The sequence below is a fragment of the Amblyomma americanum genome, chromosome 9, assembly GCF_052857255.1.
Source record: "Amblyomma americanum isolate KBUSLIRL-KWMA chromosome 9, ASM5285725v1, whole genome shotgun sequence".
NCBI classification, from domain to species: domain Eukaryota; kingdom Metazoa; phylum Arthropoda; class Arachnida; order Ixodida; family Ixodidae; genus Amblyomma; species Amblyomma americanum.
This window is the reverse complement of record NC_135505.1, coordinates 70,589,258-70,613,879: the sequence shown is the minus strand read 5'-3', so window position 1 is coordinate 70,613,879 and position 24,622 is coordinate 70,589,258. Positions and strand designations below refer to the sequence as shown.

General features: G+C 43.8%; 1 long non-coding RNA gene across 1 annotated transcript; it reads left to right on the top strand.

Moving 5' to 3' along the window:
* Nucleotides 1-529: 529 nt before the first annotated feature.
* Nucleotides 530-24,360, top strand: LOC144103935 (uncharacterized). Its single transcript, XR_013308381.1, has 4 exons — nt 530-592; nt 1,374-1,603; nt 22,144-22,352; nt 24,216-24,360. It is a non-coding gene; the product is annotated as an uncharacterized LOC144103935 (long non-coding RNA).
* The last annotated feature ends 262 nt before the right edge of the window (nt 24,361-24,622 follow it).

The following is a 24,622-nucleotide window of genomic DNA, read 5'->3' as shown; positions in this document are numbered from 1 at the left end:
TTGGTAGGTTGGCCTCAAATAAAGATGGCACGTACCCATTACGGGGCAGTGGCCAAAACACAGGCGGTTAATTTCTGAAACAGGGCCGTTTTGCAGGAAAAAGGAGTAGTAATAGTACATAAGCCGACAGATTTAAAGGCTCAAAGACAGCTAGGGGTCCAATTTGCGTTCGAAGACGGGACAGTGGATTAATGTGGATAATCGTGCACAACGCCTGTAACGCTTCAATTTCGCACTAATTGAGAGCGGCAAGAGAAAAAAAAACTCAGAATGGGAGTCGCTGCGTTTCTTGAAGGAAATTTTGCACAGCAGAGAGCACACTCCTGTCGCTTCGTCCAAGCAAAAAAGTGCAAATAGAAAGAACGACCGCACACGGCCAGGGCCCAAATACACTTTGTCCTCCTTGTCCACCACACACACAAGCACCATGCTTAGTCATCATCTTTGTCCAAGCCTTCGGCTGTAGCATAATCCCCATCGGCAAAAACACCATCCTGGTGCTAAGGAGAAGACGTATCAAGGGTGTCGTATGGTTTAAGCCGAGCCATATGGATGACAAGAGTCACAGAGCGGGTGGATGACGCCGCAGAAGGTACACGACTACTTTCGTATATGATGGCGGTCATCTGGCGGACGACTTGGTAAGGGCCGGTGTATTGGGGCAGCAGCTTTTCAGACCAACGCTGCTAGCGGGACATTACAGGAGGACGAGGGACCCCGAGGAGAAGTGGACAGCCCGGTTTAAATGGTTGTAAATGGCCTTCGGCTTGATTTGAGAGGCGGAGAGACGAGCGTGAGCAACCTGACGTGCCATGGCGGCGCGTGTAATGGTACCCTGTGCGTATTATGTGGGCGTGGCGATGGTCGGCAGTAACAACGTGTCCAAAGGCAAGTGAGGGTGGCGGCCGGACAAAAGACAGAAAGGAAAAAAATTCTAATGTCTCATGGCGGATCTAGCTATAATAGAATGTGACATAAAGCAAAACTTCATCCTAATCGGGATGGTCGGGAGAGACATACATAGATAACTTATCTGGGAGTGTTTGATTCAGGCGTTAGGAAAGGTCATTAGTGTGAGAATGGTAAGCGCTGGTAGGCGTAACACTATAATTACACTATTATATTCCGTTGATTATTATCAAAATTTGAAAAATTGCAATTGCCGCCAATGTACACTCGGAACGTGTATTCTAAGGACATCATTTGGCGCTTCAAGCACCACCATCAAGCGCCGACGGAAGAGGATCACAATGAAGACAAAGCCGACAATCCCAGGATTACTCTCATAAACCTTTGTATGCATAGAAGCAAACTTTTAATTAAGATTATGGCCGCCCACATTAATCAAGTGCTTTATCTTCCTGAAATTCCAGGAGGGGGCGGCTGTTGTCACCTTGGTGCTCCGCCGTCGGAACTTACGCGGTGCGATCAAGATCACGGACACCGCAAACCAACCTGGGTAGTCTGTTCCCAAGCTGTCATCTGTTGCGGCTCCTTGCGGCAAACCGACAATGCAATCTTCAACGTCACAAGCTACGCCGACGTGGGGCACAGGATCGCCATCTACAAACATGTCAGCGCCATTAAGAAATGAGATGAAGTTGTAAGGCTCGCCAAAATCATTATATATTTACTTGAACGAAGTCGCTAAGCACTGGTTCCCAAAATCGTGAAACAGACATTTATTTTTGTTTTCTATCGCATGCTCCTGTAAAACCTAAGGCCATAGCGCTGTCCGACAACCAAGTGCCAAAAATTGCCTGCACAGCCATATAAAGCCGAACGGCGAGAACTTTTCTAGTTGCATCAAACTTATTGTTATCTTATTTAAATGCCTACATCTATCAATTGTTGAGGGTGACAATATCTAGAAAATTCTGAAGGGCCTTGAGAATGACGCGTTTCAATCGGGTTTCTATAGGAATCTTGAAACCGCCTACGACGTTATCTCATTGTGCCAGAGCTGCGGCGAGCTTAGAAACGGCGTCCTGTTAGCCGCATAACGAGTTGCTCTGTTGACGCAGTTTCAATCTTCGCTCTCAGCGATTGTGTTCATGGTCAGCCGATCCTTCTTGTGTATGTCGACCTGAAGCTTGTGGAGTATATCCAGCATTTTGTGTGGAAGGAGGTTGGCGGCCAGATGTCCTTGGTTACCAGCCCTAATGCATCCCTGTTACACTGTATTCTGTGTGTTATCCTAGAACATGCTTCTGACGTTCTGATCCGCCAATTCCCCCTTTTACTCTCTACTCCGCTCACATATGCTGAAGATCTGGTCTGGCAGAGGCTTCAGCCTGTTGCTCCGGCCTATGCGAAACCCGGCATCGCGTTTTCTCAGCCGCATCTCGCCCTCCAAACACCAAATAACAATGCTCTGCACGGCACCGGTCTGCAACCCATAAATATATGGCACACGCAAGATAATCATCTAATATTTCTGCTTGTAGTGTCGCCGGCGAAGTGTCCTGATTATGCAGTACGCGCGGATTTCCTCCTTGAGAGTGTGGGAGCAGGGGCGTATGACGTCCCGTTGTCCGCCGCACCTTTGTCGTCTCATACGCTTGAGAGTTACTCTTCTCGTTCCGCCTCCTACACCTACCGGTCGCCGCATCCGGGTGGCCTTTCTCGCACTTCTAGGCTTTGCCTCTCACTACTCCTCAAAGCGCTAAACTGGTTTCTGTACCTCCGGAGGCCAGATCTGCGCCGTCATCAGCTGTCTCAAGCGCTACTCTGTCTCTAGTCAACATTATTTCAGTGCTCGTTTAAGGTATTGGCGTTGAAATAGTTGTCCACACTGTTGCTACGGTGTGTTTCGTGGAACCTGTTGTTGAACATGAGAAACGTGAGAACACCACTTTCTGACATTTCGATTCGATCCGCCAGCATTTGACCTTTAGCGGCGTGCGTCGCCCGCCTCAATATCGAAAGTCTTTCGTACAGTATTAAATCAATCATTTTCGCGCGATCTCGTGAGAACGAATTTTTGAGGTGGAAAATTCTGTCTTTGCATCACGCCACAGTCAACTGTGCATAAATTCACGGTGATTGTTGCTGCTCTGTGACGCTGTATTCAACGTTTTTCTACACTAATCGCTTTTCTCTTCCACTTTCCACCAGAAAGAATCGCTTGGCACAGTTGACCTCATTAATCTGTTCCTCGCTTTGGTTATTATTGATGACCCTGAAGTGCATCAGGTCAACGCGGTTATCACTCCGTCCAAGTTGCCGACCCAACCATGCCCGACTTTTTTTCCCGTCCAGTCGATGCCGCTCTAACAATTTTTGAACGCTCGTCACCTTCCTTCAACGGTTCAGAGCGCCTTTGCTCTCAGACCAAACAACAATAGTTATTAAAAGAACGGTTGACTAACATATCGACAGTGCAAACAATGGTGCTGTACGCCAGTGAGCCTACCGCATTGCCGCCGCTGATGGCGCCTCACTGATGAACAAATAAGCAAATTGGCGCACTGCGGAGAAATCGAGTCGTCTCACAGCCGGTAGGTTTCTCCGGTCATCATCACGCAGCAAAAGGACAGCTCTGTTTATTTCCGCGCATACCACCGATGGCTGCACCAAGTTACAAAATGACAACTACAATCAGCCTAGTCTCGATGACGCCCTTGCCAGACAGGAGATATCACATTACTTCTTTTCGTTGACATCTGCTCTGACTACTGTCAGGTACCAATGGCTGAAGCCGATCGCGAGAAAACGGTTTTCACTGCGCCTGACGGGCTGTATTAATTTATTGTCAATTCCTTTCGTCTCTGAAATACTCCTGCCACCTCTCAGCGCATTATTTCAACATACACCGAGGACTGAGATGGAAAACTTGCCTCTCCTGCCGGTAGGGTGCTGTGATATTCTCGAAGACTTTCCATCGCACCCACTTCACTTTAAAGGTGTCCTTCGATGTCTCAGCCACGCTGACCTGCAGCTCAAATGAAGAACTTTCACTTTGCCACCCGGCATTTGAAAAATTGTTGGGCACGCCTCTTCCCAGGACGGTGTCCATGGGGACCTCTCCACGCTCTGCACAGTTGGCAATTTTTCGAAGCTTACCTCACTGAAAGAAATTACAAACTTTCATCCCACATCCTCGTTCCTCGTACTTTCTCCACTCCGGCCGGGATTTATCTTCAAAGTGACGAAACTTTTCACCGGTAGCCACAAATTTTTCGCCTGGTCTCCTAGTGCGATGAGTCATTTAAAGCTCTACACCACATTGTCACGTCACGCCCATCTTGCGCAATTTTGACCCTTCCGCTCGTGCAGAACTTCGCGCAAGCGCCAGCGGCGTGGGTCTGGCTTCCGTTCTTGCGTTGAGCGTTGACTTGCTTTCCATAAGTATTTCAGTGCTGAAGCCGCGGGCACATTTCAAAAGCATATAGCCAAATATTCATTCACGTATAAAGAATGTTTAATATTACTTTGGTGACCACAAAATTTCGCCATTAACACAGCGATCAGTGCATTTTTTTCCAACACATTGGGAAATTTTTTAACACTATTACCCCGCTAGTCTGGTGATATCTGTAGGATGAAAATGCAAGATAAAATTTTAGAAATTAATGAAGTAGCCGTTCTGGATCAACACATACCGGTGAATTCATTCAGAGAACATTGCCATAATCTTTTCACCCAATGAATACGTCTGTCATGTTTGCACGCTAATATTTACTGCAAGCATGCCGGAGACAACTTTATGTTTTGATGTGTGCGCTAGAGTTAACTCACCAGTCCAAAGAGTAATCCGGTCTACACAATACTTCAGACGTATTACTAAACCAATTTACGCAGCGAAAATCCCAGTTTCTACACAATTCACGTAGAGTCACTATAAACTGTCACGCTTCCTGCTGATTGGCTTTGCTGAGTTTCCAGTGTGTGGAAACTGCGCTCACACTCAGAAAACCTGTCCACACTACCTTAATAACTCCATGAAAACAGTTTTTACAGCGAAGGTAACCTCACTAAAGAAGGATGAGACATAAAGGAATCCGAGAATTTAGAGGCGGTATGTGGCATGTAAATCTTGAAGGTGAACGTCGGCTATGGAGGATGCTCTGTATTAATTTCGACTATCTGGAGTTCATTATCGCGTACTTCAAATTTGAAACTAGGCGAAGGATGCGAGAAAAACAGTAAATGCCGCGCGAGTTAACACCCAATTTTGCGTATTTTTTACTTTAATGAATTTTGTAAAAACATGCGCATATCGCTCTTCTGCAAACCATTAACGTGTTTGACATGAAATATTCTTGAATTACACATCTTATGTGAAGGCAACGACGTTAAACCATAAAAGTAATTTCCACGCCACATTGCTATAAAATTAATTTCTAGTGAGCACCAAAGCTTCGAGCATCCCTGCAATTCAAAGCGAAATGAAACTTTGACACAAAACAAGTCACACGCAGGAACACACTAGGATGTCTTTGGCGCCAGCAATTTGAGGTAGATTGATAAACTTGTAGAGGACTCCAGTATCTATTTTAGCTCCCGTATCTATTTTAATATAAGCAATTATTATTATTTGTAAATTCGAAAGCGTTTCTTGACAAAGAATGTGTCACTGAGCTGTGCCAAGGGGATTTGGCTGTGAACATTTCTGTGAGGCAGAAGCAGACTCGCGCGTTTAGCTGCGTTGCCACAGTCTCTAATTCGTCGTAAGGGAAGTCCCGCATTCAGCCGCCCTTTGCTGTCTCGTCTGATTAAGTAGCCGCTAGCAAATCAATGTCTAACGATAAGGACTCCGTAGCGCCGATACCTCACTCTCCGAAAGCTGTAGGCCAACCGACATTGCCGGCGGCGTCTTCATTTTTCTCCAATTTCTAGCTCCGTTTGCTTGAATGCGACTGGGGCACATGATATTTTCTAGCGCACCTCTATAAGACGACCCGCCACGGTTTACGTGTACTACTGGGGACAAACGTTTCGGGACGCGAGTTCAAGGAAAAACGTTTATTGCAGCTCCATCCCCTTCCAACCCAGTCGCCTAATAAAGTGAAGAGAGGAAGGAGAATTTACTCTTTTAATGCCTTCCTACAATATCAGGCAACTGTGTAGCGAGGTGGCAAGAAACATTTTTTCTGGAACTCACGTTCAGCAAACTTTAGTCCCCTGTAGTATGCGCATCAAATCCCGCGGGATCATGTCCTTTCCCAGTGAATGCAGCGGAAAGCCCAGCCGCTCGTATCTTTACAGTGGAATGCTTTGTTATCCAACTCAGGGCGTATTGTATACCCACCCCAAGTTGAAGGAGGGGTGCCCCTAAACATATTAAAGTATTTATTTATTTACAATTTTTTGCGTACCAGTTTTTCCAGTTCGACATTAGTACATGGGAACACAGAAATAGTTGCGAGAGCACTGTAATAACTATGAAAAACACACCCAACAGCAATCCAGCTACAAATACTTTTATGTACTTCGGAATTGTCGAATATTGCCAGCGAAGTATCTAATGTTGATTGATCATACAAACAGCAACAGCGCATAAAATGAAGACAAGGAAGATAGTCAACTGCTTAAGTCAACTGCTTACAGTACAAAGTAGTATTTTGCGGCTAGTACCCGTAAATGATGTAACAATTTGGTTTAGCTGTCTGCTGGAGATGGATTGTTCGAGCTGGTTTTTTAACGTGCATTTGTCCGCACGCACTTCCTTTTCGCCTTTCGATCTTTTTACGCTTTACCACCCGCAGTGATGTACCAACTGGTTCAAGTGTCTGTTCTACTGAAACCAACTGACACCTACTGCAGATTTTCACTGGAAAAGAAAACACGTCTGTCAAAAGCTTTTGCTGTGGCACAACAGCTGACACTCAAAAATCGCATTACACAATTGCAGTAGTGATGTTTTTTTAGGTATGTTATCACCATCGGCTTGTTTTCGAGTGTCGCAAATGTATTCTCATGGTCTCAATGATCTCATGAAAAATAAAGACTCACTGGGAAGAAAATTGAACAAGTTGGTAAACGTTCATTGCAGAAACATTCAAGCACCAGGTTCTCTTGCAGATACGTAGTTACCAGAGCTAGAAATTTTCCTGAATAAAAATATAGAGAGCACCTCCTTGTAACCAGTTTCTTATAATAGGCCAGTTTACAGTCGCACTGAAAACGTTGCCAATTAGTAAAAGGCACCAGCTGAAATGCAATTTGCAGTTCTGTGTCACCGAAAGTCACTTACTCCCAGGAGGTCAATTACTAGGTTTCCCAAGTGGTGCACAAAACTCTAACGAAGTGCGTCAAATCATAATAGTATTTGTGGTGGCTAAGACCAGATTTTTAGTACTTTTTTATTTTACTAGCGGCGTAAGAGTATGGTCATGTTTCTCAGAATATCACCTATACGAAAGTGTCAATTCGTATTCATTAGAAACAGCGTACTATCCTCCCTCTGCCAATTGCACTGCGGAATGAAATGTCAAGATTCCAAGCGCTCTATAAAATTTTAAATGTTCTATCACTAAGACTGTAAGCACTTTACTCAACACTCGCCAGATAGATACTGCTTCAAACAGAGATTGTGAGTGTCAGTGGTGCATTTTCAAACTCGCCTATTGACTTCCAGACAACGCGCAATAGCTTCTTTCGAAATCTTATAATTAAAACGAAAAATAATATTTCCTCATATCTAGCCAGCCTCAAGTCACCCAAGAGATTAGATTGTGATCGTAATTGTACAGCATGAAAATAAAATCAGTAATTATACAGCGCCCAGGGCAAATCGATCAGACTGCATGAGTTCACTATGCTTCACAGCACAAGAACTGAATTTTCTCTCCTAAGCCTACAGTAAACAAGCTTCCGTCTAATTACAACCATACGTCTGAAAAAAACTGTTTTTCAGTAACTAAAACCACATTTTCTTATACGGTCATAGACAATAGAACATAAATATAGACACTAATGAACACACAAAGGCTGTTGAATATGTGGCTTAGCCTTGGCAAATACGAACTCCCTTTGCCACCTGAAAAAAAAAAAAACTGAACAGGTGCCACAATGAACTGACGTTGGGACTTTTACAAAGATGATAAAATATTTATTTCTGAAACATGCAGTGTTCTTGGTTTTTGTTGTCGTTGCTGAGCATGTTTGAGAATGGCCTTGAAGACATATGAGATATTGCTCCCCATTACCATTAAAAGGTGCATCCCTTATTCTCGCAGTCTTTCTATCCGAACCTTTGAAATTCTTCCCAGCCACGCATGTTTCTTTCAAGGCTATAAAGCATGCACTCTCAATGCTCATCGGCGATTGTGTTTGCTTCTCGCATTCGTATGATTTACTTGGTGACAGCGATGAATCTGCCTCCGCGAAAATCCTTTCATCATATCTTGCAGGTCTCGGGCACTTCGGCGCCGCTCTCGGCATCGTGAATTGCTTCTGAAGTGTAGAACAATTAGATGGTTCTTTTATCTGTCGTACATGCCATGCTGCACTGTTTAAAGATAACTACAGGAAAATAAATGTAGGCCTGCGTTCGTTTCTTCAGGAAAACCAAATTTTCGTGCTCGATATGTGCCGATACGACTTGGCATACCGCAGTCATTAAATTTGTTGGGACAATTGTACTAGTGATGTAAGGCGGCCTAGTTTCCCGGCAATCAGCGCTGCTTTCATAGAGCGGGAAGCCAAAAGGAGAGAGATAAAGGCTTAGGAAACCAAGCGCAGCTCTGCATCGAATATTCACATGACACTATGACTCTGTAAAGCTCTGACACGACGGCGCACAACAATAAAGCTTTTTGATGCAAGGTTCTCTCGAACAACAATCAGATCGCTGGGTCTCTGTTTCTCCACTTTCTCTATCAACTTGCGCCTGGCTTTTTCTGGCCTTGGTAGTTGACCGACTGTTGCAATGGCAGCTTCGCCAGAATTGCGTCTAATCATACCATGCCACAGGGGTCGCCGGTATTCTCTTGTCGTCGGCTAGGAACATGTCCTTGCACTGCAGAGATGAGCTTGGCTTTTGGCTTGCACACTATGCCAGCGAGGGAACTTTGTCGACAATGCTGCAGCAGAGCAGCGCTCTATTTAACAAGCGTACAACTTCAAAATTGAATCGCCAGCATAACGTATGTTATCAGACCTTTTCTAGAGGAATTGTGCCTTGCTAGGCGAAACAAAGCTCTACTCTACAATAGCACAGCACAATGAATTTCCGAAGAAAACTGGAAACAAATAGAATAAGTTATTGAAGCCAATATGTTTCTTTCCTCCTCTGTTTTGCCATGCAGTGAATATTTTCTGGTGTCTACAAAGTCATTGCCTTACCTCACGCTTTCTGGTATTTTATTTACTCCAGCGCTGCAGCATTTAGAAAAGCCTGCATTTTGTAAAGGTAGTGGCAGAGTTTCTTTTTTGTGACCGAATAGCTTGAAGCAGGAGGTGTTTAAAGTGTATAGTAGTATTTCTTTCTTTCTCCTGGCTGCCGCACTGTTCCCCCTTAAGACATCAGAAATGCATGAAGTTCTCCTATTTTCGCTGGCAAATATTTTGGGTGTCAAGAACATTTATAGGGCTTTCACTTCTTCATTCAGATGTTCATCTTGCTTGAATGAACACAATCTTTGATCTATACTAAATGCCGTGCACCTCGCTTTTTCGCAGCTCTGGCCCTTTATACGCATCTCTATTCTCACTGTCCTAGTGTTGAGTAAAAGTGTGATATCGGGAGAATTTAATGAATTCACGGATCATACCCAAGAACGGACAAATAGCAGAGCAAAAGAGCGCAGCGACTTCAGATGTAACACATGCCCAAAGCAAACATTGTTTTGCTCATTTCTAACAGGTTCAGAGCGCCCTATATGACTCACGTAAACGACAAGTGTATGTGCGACAAACCTGCTCCGCCGGTGAAGTACATTAGTCTCTGGTGTGCAATGGTGCGCAGTGTAAGGTGTCAGCTTCGAGAGTGCTTGGTGCTTTGTCGGCATTCTTCTGCTGCGAGCGACGTACGGCGCTGGGCTTAATGGGCTAAAGCCTTCGCTGCCTCGAAAGAGCCCATAAACAACAATGAACGTGTCATTTTTCCTGCAGATAAAGAGCTGTGTCTCAGTGGCGATGATCAGAAGGCATCTGGCTCTGGGTACTGGCAGATACGGATGGCCGAAGCCGATCGCATTAAAACGGCTTTCCCACGTCTAGCGGGCTCTAAGCATTAAACACCAATCTATTTGATCTTTTCGACACTCCTGACACCTATGATTGCATGTTGAACAACATCATTCGAGGGCTGAAATGCCTGACTTGCCTGTGCTGTTTAGAGGGCGCTGTAATTTTCTCTAAGGGTTTTTCCATTTCCCCTACTTCGTCTGAGAAGTGTTCTTCGATGTCTCATGAAGCTGTCCTGCAGCTCAAAACAGCGTAATTTCGCTTGGCGACTGAGATCTGATCATATTTGCCCTCATCACTTCCAAGGACGGTGTCCTTTGGGACCTTCCAAGCGACGTGCAGTAGTCAATTTTTAGAAGCTTACAACAATGAGAGAACTTCTAACCTGCATCGGTCTTTTCTCGTGCATTCACCGCTTCGTGTGGTATTTTGCTTTAATTATCTCCCTACTGACTTGGCGCCGGCAGCCTATGTGGTATAATACGTTCGACGAACTTTTCGCGTCATTTTGACCCTTCCGCCCATGGAGAACTCCACACAGGCCATATCGGCGTCGGTGTGGCTTCCGTTCTCGCGTTGAGAAAGGAACCCAAAAAGCCACAGTCTGAACATACAGTCAGAGAAAAAGAGATTTTACAAATTATTGTGGCCACCGCAAAATTTCGTTATTACTTATACGGGCGCCTATTCTATGTCATCACAGGCAGCCGTGCTCGTTGATGGTCATGTTTGAGAAATCCATACGGCAGCCTCCTGCGTTGTTCTCTCTGTTTACAAGATGAAGACATCGGTGTCGTTTATCACTCCATTTGTAAGCACACATATACCGACGCCGCCTACTGCTGCGCTGTGCGCTCTGATCTCGAGTCAACCTCTTTATAGGGCCCCCACCGAGTGGTCTCTAATGCATGCTTGTAATTGGTGCATGGCTGCTTGCTCATTTCTTATCGAGCGTTATCACGACGATCGGCAGTGCGCTTATGTCAAACTGTTGAAATATTTTATTCGCCTACGTCTTTTGAAGTGCCGTCCGAGCATGTATTTTTGTTTCTTTGCCAGTAGGTTCCCTCTTGTCACTGATGTCAGCGGCACGAGAATTTAAAACCGAACTTTCCTGCTCTCCTAACAGGTACTCGAAATTAACACGGAGCATTGCACTACGCCAGTCCCCGCAGCCGGCGTTGACCTTAGTAATTTTGATACCACATACCACCTCTCATTTTTTTGCATTTCTATACAAAGTGTACTGCTTCCTGGATGAGACTTCTTCCGCTGTCAAAACTGCTTTGACGGGGTTATTAAGGTAGTGTGGACGAGTTTTCGGAGTGTGAGCGCAGCGTCCACACTTTGGAAACTTAGGCGAATCCAATCAGCAGGAAGCGTGACAATTTTCAATGATAACATGAATTGTGTGCAGAAACTCGGATATTTTGGGGGGAAAATCACGTTAACAATACATTTGAAATACTGTTTAGATTGGAATATTTTTCTGGTTGACGAGTTATCGGTAGCGCGGACATCCAAAGAATAATGCTGTCTCAGGCATTCTTAAAGTAGTTTTTCGCCTGAAAACAACATGAAAATATTCATTGCGTGAAAACATTACGTGTATTATTTGAATGAATTCACTATTTTGTGTTGACCAGGGACGACTGCTTCATCAATTTCTAACATTTTTCTGTCGTATTTTGATCCCCCAAACAGAAGCAAAACTATCGAGGTAAGGACTTGTGGAGGGAGAACCACATTTATTGACGTCCCGGTAGCCGCGGCTGCTGAGACGGTGGAGTGGGCTGTTGACGTTGCTGGCTAGGCCGCTTGCCGAAATCGTTCTCAGTTGGACCAGCGAGAGCTTTTGGTTTGCGCCAGGCAGGTCGCGCCAACTTCATCTTCTTCAGCGCCGCTGGCGATACCAGTGCATCTACAGGCTTTAAGAAATTTGTTATTGTGTTGAAAAAATACACTCCTTGGTGCGTTAAATTCCTGCTTCAGATGACGCAAGAATTAAAATGGCGAATAGGAATTAATTTCCTCTTCATCTTTGTAGGCAATTCTCTTTTCAGACGAATTACTGAATGCGGCACCCATTGAATTTTGCGCTTAGTTTTTGATATCTTGTTGGAATGAAGTAAGATTGGCAGTGTACATTCGCATTCTTTATTTCACTTTCAACAGTTTTTATTTAATTGATTCATTTAGGTTCCATCAGTACATTCATGATGCGTTTCACAATGATGGCTCTGGGAATAATACTGTTTTATTGCTGTGTTATATCCCAAACATTATAACAGATGTTAAAATACTGACGAGAATAAGTGATCACAATATAGTGATAGCTGACATTTCTATTGGCAATGTGTCAGTCGCAAGGTAATTCGCGCGAAAAGTCTATGTAACGGGTCAGGGGAGTTATGACAGCATTAAAAAAATTAGAACCATATTTGTCGGTTTTAGATATTTTAGAGGAAGAACTTACTACTGAGCAGTTATGGATAATTCTAAAAGAAAAACAAGAGCTACAAGACATGTTCACCCCCCGCGCAAACTATATATTCTAGAAGAGCTAAAAGCAAACCATGCTTCAACAGGGAGTTATACGCTGTAGCGAAATAAATAAAGCGAGTCTACCTGAAACATAGAAAAAGGCTTTGTCCTGCGAATCTGGCTGAACTAAAAAGGTTGAAGTCTGAGTTTAAATCGCTGGCCGGAACAGCGAAACTTTTTTACTTTTCTTCACTAGGAAACAATTTGGAACAGGATTCGAAACAATTCTGGAAACATGTTCGCTGTCGCGGCAAAGATGACTGCTCGGTACCAACGATGAAAAGTGGCGAAACGTTCATTGAAGATGACGCATGTAAGGCTGCGACCTTTAGTAAATATTTCTTGTCCGTATTTATTTCATCCCGCTCGCGAGTTCTACAGATTCCAACAAGAGCTGATCTGATGCCAGAAGTTATCTTTACCATAGCGGGTATTCGAAAGTTATTGCGTAATGTGAACCCGTCGGTTGCAAGCAGCCCAGATGATTTGCCAGCAGCAGTTATCAAAAATTGTGCTGATACATTGTCATTGTATTTTTCTCGATTATTTCAAAAGAGCTTGCAAGAAGGGACTCTGCCAAAAGGCTGGAAATCGGCTCGCATTGTGCTCATCCGAAAAAGTGGACCGAGAAATTTGGTACAAAACTATAGGCCAGTGTCTCTAACAAGTATAGCTTGCAAGACAATGGAGCATGTAATTTACAGTTATATTTTGTCGCACATGATTAAACATATTTTACTTAACAATGCTCAGCACAGCTGGTTGAGTTTACATATGAAATTGCAGTTGCTTATGATATACAGAAAGTTATTGATTGTATATTTTTAGACTTCCAGAAGGCATTTGATGTTATTGCATATGACCTCCTTGTTTCTAAATTACGCAGCTACAATTTGAACGAAAGAGTCATTGTATGGATTGCTGAATGCCTATCTCTACGACAGCAGTGTGTAGTTGTTGGTAGTCGCACCTGGAACAATGGCCCTGTCACTTCGGGCGTCCCCCAAGGCTTTGTTCGGGGGCCGCTTCTTTTTTGTTATATATAAATGATATTAATGCTGATGTTACTTCTTCATTTAGAATGTTCGCAGACGACTGCGTGATTTATAGAATTATAGATAGTGTACCTGATGTGCCAAGCCTGCAGGATGACTTTGACAAGATAGCCGTGTGGTGCAATAATTGGAACATGACTTTGAATACTAAAAAGTGTGTACACGTCACCTTTTCGAGCAAGCGCTCTTACCCTTCTTACATATACACTATAAACTTGCGGCCTTGAAAAGAGAGCAAAATTATATATACTTAGGCATTTATCTTACTGCTGACCTGGGGTGGTCAAAGCATGTTTATTACATCGTAAAGAAAGCTGCTGGTATTCTAGGTTTGTTAAGAAGAAATTTCAGCCAACTTCCACAGCATCTCAAAGAACAGCTATATGATACTCGCGCCCGCACGGTACTCGAATATGATCAGTGTGCTGGGACCCGCACACACAAGAACTTATTGATCAATTGGAAAAAATTCAATATAGGGCAGTCCACTTTGTCCTTGCAAATTATGTAGGGACACTCAGTATCTCAGAAAGCAAAAGGAATCTCCAGTGGCCAGAACTCAAAGAAATCTGAGATTAAAATTTTTACACAATATTTTCTATTCCAAGACTAGTACAGACGGAACGAAATATTTGAAGCCGCCTTTTATGAATCAACGCGAAGAGGTCACATATTAAAACTTTATGATTTTCCTTTTAAAGGTGACGTACTCCGATATTCTTTTTTTTTCTGCGTGCAGTTCGCAAATGAAATGCTTTTCCGGCATATATTGTTAATGTTGTACCAAATGAATCCTTTTTTCGCGCGTTAAGTGCATGATTTCTTGCTTTGTGAATGTGAAAGTGCCCACCTGCTGTGATGCCGAAAGGCGATGCAGCTACCAAATAAATAAATAAATAAATAAATAAATAAAAAAATAAATAAATAAATAAATAAATAAATAAATAAATAAATAGACTGTTAAGTGATCATGTTGCTTCAACAGAAAATTTGTCCAAAGCGATTCTAAGCACTTCATTCAGCTGTTTAACTGCAATCATCGGTGGACTTTTCCTACCTCTACAATCGTATTCGAGTTGCGAAAAGTATAATACAAGCATCTCGTGGCCACATATACGGTTCTGAATACTACCTGTCGGAGTTAATAATTCCGCAAGGAAGGAACGATCTAATAATGCACTAGACTTTTCTTCCTCCCTAGTAGATTTTTTAACAATTTCGATCAAAGAGAGAGTGAACACTATAATGAAGGTGCCGTTCACAGCTATGTGCTTCTTTACCGCCAATAACCAATGCATTTCAAACAATTCGTAGTGGTTAAATCTCCCGTGAAAAGAAGTTTAGACTGATCGTTACTTTGTTCTGTAGGAAGACATGCATGTTTATAAGAAACTCTTCAGCCTTTCCAGGACGTCTGTCGATGACACCCATTAGTACCGAACATTCGTTAAATTTTATATTGAGCTCAAGTGTTTCCGAACGCAAACCAACAGTTACCGAAACAAAAGTGGATTCTTTTAGTTTGTGGTGTTCATGAATGCGAGAAGAAAGGGGCGAACATTCTAAAGGTAATTAATCAAGAACGCGGAGAAAGTCTACATGCCCCCGATGGGATCCTGACGACCTCCGAATATCGCGTCCGGTGCATTACTAACAGAGCTACGGCGACGGCTATCCGATCTTCTGCTTTCGAGGGTATTTATGTGAAGTGTAACCAAACCTTGAGAATGCTCTCTAGCGCCACTGTCTCCCACAGCCGCGGACGTTGTACGCCTTGTATTGTCGTGAGTGCCAGTTAAAAGCGTGATTGAGCGGCGAGGGCGGAAGCTGCGCGAGAAGACTCTTGTAACACCTACTGAATCAAAGCTGCCAAACTCAAGGCCGTATTTAGCCATTCAACATAAGGGAAATGTAAAGAGCGGTTCGTTATGACAGACATGATGGAAGCCAACAGTTGGCGTAACCAGGAAGCCTAAAGGATGTTTTGCCGTATTTGTGGAGTTCATCAATGCGAGAATACTGGATTAAATATTTTAAAGGTAATTTTTGAGAGAGCAGAAGAAAAAGCAACCACATGCCGCCAGTGAGATCCGAACCGTTTTCTAACGAAGCTTCCGCCCTCACCATTCGAACACGTTCCTTCGTGGCACTCGCTGTAACACAGGGCTTACTACGTCCGCTGCAATCTACGAGGGTGGCTTTTCTCAACACTCTCAAGGTTCTGTTACACAACGCATAGATAGCCCCCGAATGCAGAAGATTATACAGCCGCCATCATCGTAGGTCAGTGCGTAGAACACCGGATGCTTGTTTAGGAGGTCGTGGATTCGGAACCCTCTTGCGGCGTGTGGTTGTTTTTTCTTCTGCTTACTAATCAAGAAGCTTTAAATTATTTCCTGTATTATACTGGCATTGACGAATATCGCAAATTTAAAAAAAATTCCATATTCCTTATGCTTTCGATTTCTCTTGGCTTCCGTCATGTATGTAATAACAAGCCTGTCTTTTTTGTTTTACCTTGAGTGCTCAGTACTTTCATTGTTTGCAATTCCGGAGCCTTGCCCTTATGAAGCATGTATAATGGCAATAGCCACCCCTCCACCATGGTCGTCACGGTCTGAACGTACTAACGCGTGGAAGGGGGAGGGATTATTCCTTAATCATGTATACGGCATGAGCGCTGCCTGTAGTGGCGCCACTGAAATCCCTCTCGCGGCCGATTCCGAAAACAGCTGAGCTCTCCCGCACTGGCACGCGTTTGCCGACCTCGTTGACGGCTTGTCACAGTGGTCCAAATTAATTGCTGAAATTTTATCTTTTTCCTTTCTAGTGAAGGATATTTCTATAGCTGCAGAAGTGAAGGTAGAGATGGACCGGCGCTCAACGAGAGTGGTCGAATCATCGCTGACGCAGCAGTATGCGAGCCCAATGCACGTCTGCCCTAAGTGCAATCGTCCGCCACGGAAGAAATGTCCTGTCTGCAAATTACCCCACTAATGCAGAAACCAAACCATTCGGTGCTCTGAACGAAGAGTTTTGATAAAACGGAGCCCTGAAGCACGTCAATTTCCACAGAACGGGACGCGGAGAGAGCCTCTGAAACGTCAACATGCACTGTGCACCCGCTGAAAAATACCTGGCCATAGTGCAAAAGGTACCCACTCCGTGGGTAGTGAGCCCAAAGCCGCAGTGTCAAATGCTAGACGCTGTGACCTCAATTCTACAGAAGCGGAATACAAAAGCATTCCCGCGGTGTGCGATGTCAGTGCGTATTATAGAAAGTCGAACGATCCAACTTAATCAGGACCCCTCTACCAATTCCAGTAAGCCGTTCGCTACCCTGGCTGATACTTTTAAATCCTGCCCACGTAGTCTCTGATGTTGCGCGCGTACCGAAGGTGTGTTCCAACCGAGGAGGGTTGTCCGTGATTTGCGGCGTGGTCATAATGTTTTGTAGCACGATAACCGTGGGAAGCTTTGCAGCTGAATAGTTTTCTGCTCTCGTTGTCGAAGTGCACTGAACCTAAAGTGGAGCTAAAATCTACCACCGGCTGACACTGCCGCCAGAAATACCTGAAGAATCAATAGCACATTGTCAAACACTGTGCACCATCCGGACCATTTGATGCCGCCGAGTCCACTACCCTGAATAGTGAGGGGAGGATGCCTCTAAAATCAATGCTAGAATGGTTCGTTCGCCTGGATAAAAATGTAACAACGTCATCGGTAAGACTGAAAGCATTTTATTGAAACTCGGCAATTTAACACTGCTTACACCTAAAATTATGAGTGTCACTGAGGATATTCAGGTAACTGGCTCAATCACTTGCGAACAAAGAGCAATAGCATTTATTTCGCAATATTATCTTTAAAACGAAAAAAAACATTTCCTCAAATCCAGGTTGCCTCAAGTCCCACAAGAGCGTAGAGTGTGATCATAATAGTACAAGTAATACGAAAGTATTATCAATGATAGTACAGCGCTCAGGGCAAATTGATCGGACAGCATCAGTTCGCAGTGCTTCGCAGAACAAGAACAGACTTTTCTCTCCTAAGCATACCTTGAACAAGCTCTCGTCTAATTATAACCATATTTCGGAAATAACTGTTTCTGAGTATCAAAACCATATTTTCTTATACGGTCATAAAAATGAAAGTTAAATATAGGGACTAAAGAACATGTAAAGGCTGTTCAACATCTGGCGTTGCATTGGCGAATTCGGACTCCTTTTGCGACCTGAAAAAAAAACGATACTGGTGTGACAATGAACTCATGATGTGACTTCTTAGAAGGTTGATAAAATATTTGTTTCTAAAACAAGCTGTCTCCATTGGTTTTTGTTGTCGTGGCCGGACATTATCGAGATTGTCCTTCAAGACATATGAACTATTGTCCCCCGTTAGCATTAAAAGGTGCATCTTTTATTCTCACAGCCTTTCCATACGAACCTTTGAAACTCACCCCTGCAATACATATTTCTTTCGAAGCTGTGACGCGCGCACACTCATTGCTTCTCGGTGATTGTGTTTGCTTGGCACTATCGTACGCTATACCTGGGGTGAGTTATGAATCTGCCTCCGCGAAAATCCTCCCATCATATCTCTCATGTCTCGGACTCTTCGGCGCCGCCCTTTCATAGTGTATTGCTTCTCAAACGGACAGCAATTACATGGTTCTTTTATCTATCGTACATGCCGTGTCGCATTGTTTTAGGAATGGCTACAGGAAAATAAATGTCGGTCTGCGTTCGTTTCCCGAGGAAAACCAACTCTCTGGTGCTCGATATATGCCGATACAACTTGGCATACCACCGTCATGAAAGTTGTTGGGACAATTTTACCACTGATATAATTCGGCCTGTTTTTCCTGCAATCAACCCGGCTTTCACGGAGCGGGAAGTTATGGTCAGTATACAAACGGGCACTAGATACAATATTTACATAACACTATGACGGTGCATAGCTCTGACAAGGGAAAAACAACATAAATGCTCTTCGATGCGAGGCCCGCTCAAACGACGACCCGATGATTGCGTCTCTCTTTCTCCGGTTTCTCTACAAAGTGTCTGACTTTTTACGGGCTCTGCGGTTTACCAACGGTTTCAACGGCAGCTTCACTGGCAGCATTACAGGTACAGAATTTTTTTGAAGCGTACTGCCACGGTACTACTCTAACAAGGGCAGGGTTTTCTGTGACCTGGCTTGTTCTTGCGGGATGTCATTACTTTTGACGAGAAATCAGGAGAGAAAACCTTTTCATCTCTGACCCGAGTGAGATGATTGATGTCTTTTCCAGCTTGCACATTTTGTGATTTAGGAAAGTGTTCACCGTTAGAGCCAGAAATTATTTCGTACTCCTGCGAAATCTCATAGTTTTTCAAGGAAACGTGAGGTGAAGGCCTGTAAAGAAGTGTCTGCAGTTCTTTACTAGCAAAACTGGCAGTTCGCATACAAGAGCGGGAAATCCTTAAAGGTTGTAGTTAAACAATGCGCTACAACCTCTTGGTTATTGCTGACATGAAAGCTTGGTTTATTACCGCAGCGCTCATCACGATAGGTAAGTGTACTGTGTAGTTCTTGATTATGAGTTACGCATATGCAGGAACAACCAAAGTTGTAATTTTGGCAGTCTCTTTGTTTTTGGCCTGTTTTCTTCCTGTACATGAGGCTAGGACGGCGAAAGGCCACTCAGGCCATTCGCACTCGCTATTCGGAATATGCTTTATTTTTTGTTCTTTGTATGAGTTTGAACATTATTGACGTGTCAAAGCATTCTTCAGTTTTTTAAAGCGAAAATAGTGGTGCAGAAAAAAAATAGATAGCGAAGCTTTGTGGGACACATTCTTGTGAATGCAGCCAGCTTTCATTTCCATATGTTGCAGCCACACCTCGAAGCTCAAAACGTTACATTTTGAGAGAGCCAACAGTTCGTTCGTATCCCGTTCTTGAATGAGAAACCAGGAGTGTTTTTACGTTCGCGTTGCTTCGAGTTTATTCCTACCGAGATACATCCATGAGTGGAGAGATGGAAGGATTGTCGATGCAAACATCTCTTTGGAATAGGTACTTCGTGGATGCACAGCTGCTTATTGTTTGCTGCCTAGCCACGCATGTTCTGCTGCTGAAATGTTGCTTTGCGGATACACAATCGGGCTACGTTTTCGGTGACAGATTGCACGTAGACTTGTAATTCGAAGCGTTAAAAACATTATATCTCATTGGCGCTTCTAGTACACAATGCGGAACATCCAATAGACAAGCAGTATTGCGACTTTTAAAGACTACCACAAAGGCAGAACAAGGACACGGAACAATCGCTAACTTTCATCTTGGTTTATATGCGATTCTTTGATAGAAGATCGCTGCAGTGTATCTCTGCGGATTCGAGCAGCTCCGCTTGTGTCCTCCGGCTCACCTCTGGCTGTCGGAATTTGCGAGATTAAAAAAGGGCCACAGTGGGGTTTACCGCAGCTGCCGAATTTCCGTCTCACAAGCTGGTGTGACGTGGAGTTTGAGGAGGGGAGGGGGAGGAGTGGCGCAAGAGCAGAGCATCAGGCCGGGCAGATCTTTTACACAATAAAAAACCGGTAGTTCCTGGCGGCCCCGGGGATAAGAGACAGTACCGGAATGCGAGGCCGATTATCTAACTAGGCTTCGGTGATCTAGGTGCGAATGACACCGTAGCATGCATCTCGACTGACCATCGCTTCCTGAGCAATCGTAGTCCGCATTGTGCTGCTCGTTCTGCATATCGCACGCATCAGTCTTTTGTGACATTTCTCGTCTCTATCACAAGCGCATTTAACAGCTTGGGCGCATTTTGATACGGGAGGAACGCTTCTGTCTACACCTTCATCAGTATTATTGAGCGATGAAGGGACGCATTTATGAGAACATTGCACCGGCTGAAAAATGCGTGAATCGCAGTGACATGAATTGAAGATTCTGGACAGAAGTTGTGCTAAAATAGCACGAGAGATGTTCGAAGCATATGACTTAAAAAAAGAAAGCAAAGGAGTGCATAACCGGTGCGTTTGTACCGCTCTTCATGTTCGAATCATTGCACCTTGAACAGCATGCAGTAAATGTGCACTGCTGACAGCAATTAGTGCGGCACATGTCTTGTTTTTCCCATACATCTGCTGGGCTGGACTGTATAGAAAATCAAATGAAAGTAAGAGCTGGTACTGTGTCCTTCTTCATGCTTTGTGTTCTCTTTTGCAAAAGCTCTAAATTTCGAGACTAATTCTCGAAGCTATGAACTGTATAACTCGTCTACAAATTCTGTTTTACCATCCAACGGGAATTTGGGGTGATAGTGCGAGATCGAAAGTAGTTTTCTATAAATTTTAAGTGTTGAAGCAATTATATGTAGTGTTGATAGGTTGTTACTGTTGATCATTACTTTCTGGCGGTAAAATGCAGGTCGATTGAGGACGGCTATTTTAAAGCAGTTTGAATTCTTGAAGTCTCATATCTGAATTTCGAAAACTGTTGCACTTGCAGCATTAACAGGCATACTGGTCCGTGCCCAGCTGTCAAAATGCAGGAGAGTGGGGCACATGCGAAAAATACGTTCTTACTAAACACCGTCCGTTAGGAGAAGCACTGCTGTAGAAATGCAGTTATCGATAGTTGTGTGGCACTCGTATTCATGGAAAAAAAATTCAAGGGGCGTAAAGTCTCCTTAGAAAGAATTCAGAGTACCGCACGTGTCGGCATTCAAAACCGTACTGACAGGAAACGGCGCAACTTCTTGCCTAGAGATGTTGTTTTTCTTATGTTTTTTGACATCATTAACTCGTAAACTCCTTGTTTAGACATGTTTCTATCAGATGACTAGTTGGGTCCCATCACTTGATTGGTTGATGACGTCGCTATAACTAATACCATTATAACTATTGCTATCACTATTAATACCACTAACAATTACGGTCAATAATACTGTCACTATTGCCGTGACAAACTATTTTGATAACTACTTATTACCTGTTAATATTATAATAATTCAATATTACCTGTTCATTACCTGCATTAACTAACATCTTCATTATCCTCGAGATCTCGTTTACACAACTCGTAGTCACGTCATCCACGAGGCAAGAAAGCTTTAGCATTAAAAGCTATTTCTGCGTTGCCTCACTAGCCGCTGAGATGGTGTTATTGCAGATGGGGACTCCATGTATCCTCACGCACCTATGCATTTCGTTGACCTGCTGGGCCTAACCGCGCCGCCATAATTTTTTTCTCTTTGTTCCTAATTGTGCACGCAGCAGCCTACTCTTCTTTATACTGGCTGTGTTCGAATAGGTCAGTGAAGGGGTAATTACTCTGCGCACGTTATCTGTCACTTGTGAAGGCCGTTGCAGTAATTTTACTGGTGTCATTTTTGTATTTTCTGCGCCTTAAGGCTGTGGCCGGGCGAGCAATGTGAAGGTGCAACAACAAGTGCTCTCCAAGGTGCTCGACAAAATTGGCCCTGCTAACCTGCCGCTGAAGGGCGCATACTTCACTATTGGTGACCCGAAAGCGCCCCCAAAGAGTACCCTATACCGTTTCAACCTCACCAACGGCTTACTCCTGAACATGCACGAAATGCTGAAGCCTAAAGTGAGCAAGGTAAAGTAAGCGTTATCATTTTTTTGGTGGTTATGTATGATATTCTACAGCTCAATTGAGATTTCTGCGCTATGACACGGAAACCGGCAACGCGTTACCAATGTTCTTGCCAGCGTCGTCCAGAACGCGCGGCAGAACCGTAAACAGAAGACAAAAATGATCAATAATTGAATCACCTTTTGGTAATATTTTTCCAAAAGCGGGAGACGGCCGAAGTGGTGGCTGAGTGGTTATGACGCTCGGCTGCTGATCCAAAAGACGGGGGTTCTATCCCGACCATGGCGGTGGAATTTCGATGGAGAAGAAATTCTAGAAGGCCGTGTATTTTGCAATTTCAGTGCACCTTAAAGAAACCCAAGTGGTCGATATTTGCGGAGCCGTCCACTACGGAGTCCCTTATAGCCTGAGCCACTTTGGGACGTTAATCCCCCATAAACCAAACAAACGCGGGGTACTGACACGAGGTTGGATTCTAACGTGCGAATAGTAAGGATCCAATATTGCCTAGTGAAGAGATGTGAACTTTCGCATTGTGCGGTTTAGTTTATTTCGTCCGTTTTCAACAGTGCGAAGGACACTCTTTTCTTGGACTTTCTTTACTCGTGGTATGTGCCGCGTTCGTAAATTCTCATTACTTGTTGCATATGAGAATTTTTTTGTTCATGATCGGCGTTGTCTTATAGTGGATATTCTAAGATCTCCTTTATGGTGGATCTCCCCGCTATTTTAGCCTCGATGGAAATACGCTGTTTTGCCCAAAGTATCCAAAAAAGCGAACATTTTCGCAGATTACGACTCAGAGTAAATAACTTGATATTTTGATGTGATTAGTTCATGACATTTGCCCTATTTGCGTAATTTAAACATTTTTTATGCCTTATGAACTGTTTGTCGAGTATCCCATTTGTCAGGAAATGGAGGTGTAAGAGGAAAACATTATTTAAAGCCGATGCGGGGGCACTATAGAATAGAGCGTTTTCACTGATGCTGCCCGTTGGTGATTGGTGAATGAGCCTAGGCATTTCAGTAGGAGAGAATGCCAAGTAGTGAGAGGAATGTGTTCTGCATATCACCGCAAGTTCAGATAGCTGGGACAGTGCGCTGTGTCACGACGTCCGCAGTTGAAGAGCACTGTAGTCAGTTACAACTCAAGAGCGCAGCGGCAGACGCGTATCAAAGCAGGCCTTTCCGCCAATTGCGTTGAGAGATTGTCCTGATGCTGGAGTTATTCCCATTTCAGAGCAGCACCAGCCAGACACCTGGGACGTCACGCTTAAGGATTAACTTCAACGCGGTCAGAGGCGGTCGACGCCATTGGCTAGAGGCCCTCATTTGAGGAGAATTCCGACCTGTAATCTTGAGTTGTATCAGACTGCACTGAGCGAAGAGAGTTTTAGTGGGATCGTTGCAGAGGATGTATGCATGTTCCACGTAGAAATATTGGCGCAGTAGGGGTACAGTGTAGAAACTAGGAATGTTGATGCGCTTAATGGTTAATCTGCTTCTGGGAAGTAACGTCACTAACCGCTTTGATAAGTGCCTACTTCAATTCTGAAGAAACGATGCGTTTTTTATTCAATTGGTACAGAGGATAGTATCGCCCGTTGCTTCTGCAGTTTCATTAAGACTTCTTTTTGCGCCAGTTGGCAGGTCTTAAGGTGTCAAATGTTAGCGCAAGCACAAACAAACTACAATAAGGATCAAACGCAGAGAGAGGCGCTTACTGTCCTGTGATTTTATTGGCGGATGGGCACTTCTTATATAAGGCGTAGTGTCGTCAATTAACATTTCTGTTTTTTTTTCACAAGAGTAATTGTCATGAAGAACAAGAAAATTAACTTATGAAGTCCTGCATTTTGGCAGGACTGCAACGTTCAAATTGAACGGTTTGTGCGACAGCTGAATTTGTGGTGCAAGTTCAACCTTGTTGGCATGACGGTCAAGTACAACGGGGCTCTCTACTACGGTGCAAATATCGTGCAGAACTTTTCCGTCAGCGCAAGAATCAAGCCACACTCCTATGGAAATAACCCTGCCATACTGATCGTGTCTCTCAGCGAGAAGTCTGGTTGCAAGACTTCTAAATGTAAGTCGAAGAGATTTGATGCTCTGCAGTTGTACTCGTTTGGAGACTTTTACCGATACAATGATTCACATATCAGAAGCAGGTGAAGGTCGATACTCGGTTAATAAGAAGGCTATGCTCGGTAGGGACCATTATTTTAGACTGTAGTTGATTAATTTGCTTTGTCTGCTACAATACAATTCAA